The 3,682-nt window shown below is 31.5% G+C and overlaps 1 pseudogene; it reads left to right on the top strand.

The window, feature by feature from the left end:
• Nucleotides 1-3,175: 3,175 nt before the first annotated feature.
• On the top strand, nucleotides 3,176-3,272 carry LOC138831521 (U6 spliceosomal RNA; annotated as a pseudogene).
• Nucleotides 3,273-3,682: the final 410 nt, after the last annotated feature.

Here is a 3,682-nt window from a genome sequence, read left to right as displayed (position 1 = left end):
TCTGTTCAAAATTCTCCCCTATCCCAAACCTCTCTTTGGATAGCGTTGTTTGCTTTTCCCAAGACTACCCTTCATTAACTGCTTAAAATTTTGGGAGGAAATACTCATACTCTCTAGAGATTTCTGGTTGGTTGTGATTTTTGTGTGTTTTTGTTTTTTGTTGTGTTTTTAAACTGAATTTCAAAAGGTTGTGCAAGTGTGTAACAATTAAATATATCCATCTAATTGTCCATTGCTCTTGGATCAGAGTCACTCCTTCCATCATTCTCAACCAAATGCTTCTCCAATATTTATTTCAGATTTACCACTTCCTTTATCATATGTGTACATTGAGTATTCTAGCTGTACTTGCCCCTTGTTCATTTTTCATTCATTCTATGTCTTTACTATAATTTCTTTCTGTTTTCAACTTCCTGATAGTCATCCTGTTAAACTGTCTATTAATACTTTGAAAGGTTTATATACATTTCAGGGAGTTTCCATTCTGCATATGCTTGAACTGATGTCAGCTTATATTTCCATAATTCATTCATCTGCAGTAACAATTTGCAAGACTGGAGACGTGAAGCACCTAAACATGATTTTATTCTCATCCATTTGGAAGATTAATCTTCAGTCAAAAAGAAAGTTAAAAAATGCATAGAATGTACTCCTAGCTACCAATTTCTATAAATAGCTTTGTACAGTGGTGTGATTGTTTTATTTTACATGGTATAATATTTTTACTACCTATAAGTTTTGGAAAAAGAAGAAAACTAAAATTTATTCCTATATAGGAATGTGATAGAAATAGAAGACAGATTTTATGTTCGTCATATCTCTGATGAGTACCCATATTCAAGACCTAAAGTCATATTTCTCCCTATGTTACACAGATAGGGAAAACATAATATTACATATGATAAGACAACTATTTGTGACATTTTAAAATGTGCCTTATTAAATGATGACATTTACTTTATTAGCAAACGTTTTGGTTTGAAATTTGGCAGGATGATCTATTTAACACATTTCTGGAAGGCTCCTACTGAAAAACACAAATTGTGGTTGGTACTATTTCTAGACTTCAATGAATGGTTGAACGTGTTTGGCATTAGTGCTGGGTAAATAATTCAACTCTATTATAACTTGCTCCCTACACTTGAAAAACTTGTAATGTCACTAAGTATCATCTACTTGTCAAATGTTATTTTAGCATATGTGATTTTAAAAAGTTAATGTGTAAAGGAATAACTTTCAGTCGATTAAATGTAGATTATCATTGGTTTGAGAGTGACATTTTATATCACTGAGCCATGTTGTAGTGAAGTCCCAGTGTTTTGCAGCACTAAGGATCTTCTCAAAGTTTTTTCTGAATTATATTTGAACTCTAAGTAAATTTTTCTGGATCTTGGTAGACCAATTATGGATCTATCCTTCCAGGAACTATTTTTTGGCCCACTTATGCTGGACTAAAATATTTCATTAATCATAGGGGAGGGGTATTAAAAATAATCTTATGACACCTTGTAAACTTGTTCACTGATATGGGCTGGCCATCTGTAAGTTGAATGTTTGAATCATAGTACATACTCTCAAAATTTGTGATCTCATCTTTCATTTTAAGTTGCCTTGCATTTCACAATTGCTTACTGCTAAATCCTGCATCTCAAGGAACTGGGGCCCTGAAATATAGGAAAATGAGAAATTGAAATGGGTCTTCAATTACTTTGTTGCATGTTGCATGGGCCTATGTGAGAAGTCTTGCCCTTGTTATCTGATGATGCAGGTAACTGGTACCTGGGATCCTAGGAATCATTGGGTCGTGCAGAAGAATAATATTTGTTAGACATCTTATCAGAAAAATTTGGGCATAATCAGTAGGAATGCTTCAGAAATACGGAGAAAAACAGTTTGGAATCAGTGAATTAAAACAATAAACAGAGAAGCAGAGTAAAATCCCTTATAGATTAGAGGAAAACAAAATTGGTTTTTTACCATGTGAATTCAGAAAACCAAGAACAGTTTGAATGTATCACAAGTTTATACCAAAGACACTGCGTTGATACTTTTTATATTCTAATATACATTTTAAACCTAATTATTTATATTCCAATTCTATTTATTGGAATAAATAAATTTTAATTTATTTGTGAAATTATCAACTAATTCTAGTAAGTTTCATTGTGTGAAATATAAAATCAGCACATATAAATATAAAATATATAACTATGTATAATATAAGAAAAAAGACACATGTTTTGCATTGTTCTGTTGTGGTTACATTATTAAAGGCAACTCTGTTTTAAAGTATTATTACATTATCTCTACCTCAGTGTTTGATAGAGTTGGACCTAAAGCTTTACTATTTGTAGATTTACAGCCTGTAGGCAAGAGAAAACACTGTGATGAAAACATTAACAATTTAAGGCCTAATAATGAGAAGAAACATCTGGACTTCTCCTGCAACTATGAAAATATTTGGTGATAGAAATGCAGTAGTGTAACTTCCTGCCTGGTAGGATGGTAGACAGGCCAGGATATTAAGTAATCATGAATATGAACAATTTTTTCCCCTTCTTGGCTTTAGTTACTTTTGAAATGTTAGATATAATAAACAATTATATTTTGATAAAATACCTTCTAGTCTGAACAGTTATGTCTGAACTGTTCATCTCTCTATGATCCCTTGTAACTAAGATTAGTTTTGTTCAAGTAAAACAATCTATGGTGTCAGGGTAAGATATTCTGATTGGTCTGTTCCTACATGGAAGAAGAATAAAGGGTCAGGTAGACATTTGTGCCAGTAAGACCTCACTTGGGAAAATGTCAACTGCAGAAGGTTAGAAGTAGCTCTTAAGCAAGGCTTACTTTGAATCCATTAGCTCCACAAAGCTAATTCAGTTGGATCAATTAGTACATGAAAAAGCCATCACCTTTGGACCTAGCAATAAATTATTGAAAGTATGATCAAATTCCAAATGAAAAAGACTTAAAATTGTCATTGACAAAAAAAATTTGCAAATGTGAGCATTAACATGAACAATATATTTTTTTCCACTATTCACAGAATTTTAGGGAAATAAGATCAGTAGCATTGTCAGGAACAATATAGTTTCCTTATTACAAGTAGGCAACCATAGATATAAGTCTGTATAAAGATTGCATCATTAACTGCTTAAATTTGAGATACTACATGCTTCAGCAGCAGGTATTCCCAAATTACAATACAGAGATTAACATGGCAATTGCACAAGGATGATATGAAAATTTGTGAAGTATTCCGTATTTTTCTTTCTTCAGATGCAAGAAATGAAAAACAGTTATTAAAAAGTTGATTACAAAATAACAAGTGTAACAACACACGTAATTCATATAATCAAATTTAGTTTGACATCAGTGTATTAAATCTTCACCTCAGAAAGGCGTTTACATACCATAAACTTTACAAAACTTTTGAAATTAGACAACATTGTCATTTTATCCCAAAGAAAAATAATGTTAGGACCTAGGAAAAAAAGGAATCTAAAACTTTCTATATGGAATACAATCTGAAAGGACAAATTATACAAACAGAGAATCGTTTAAAATATTCTTTTTCAGACAAGCACCAGAAATACTTTTGTTTCTGTACTATTCATTTAAACAGATAAGTTAAAATTATTTCTGATTAAAATTTCACAAACTCTGCAGAAATCATTAT

This window comes from Dipodomys merriami, unplaced genomic scaffold (assembly GCF_024711535.1).
Source record: "Dipodomys merriami isolate MVZ:Mamm:240054 unplaced genomic scaffold, mDipMer1.0.p SCAF_199, whole genome shotgun sequence".
Taxonomy (NCBI): Eukaryota; Metazoa; Chordata; class Mammalia; order Rodentia; family Heteromyidae; genus Dipodomys; species Dipodomys merriami.
Note: the sequence above shows the minus strand (reverse complement) of the source record. Positions and strands in the feature narration are given on the sequence as shown.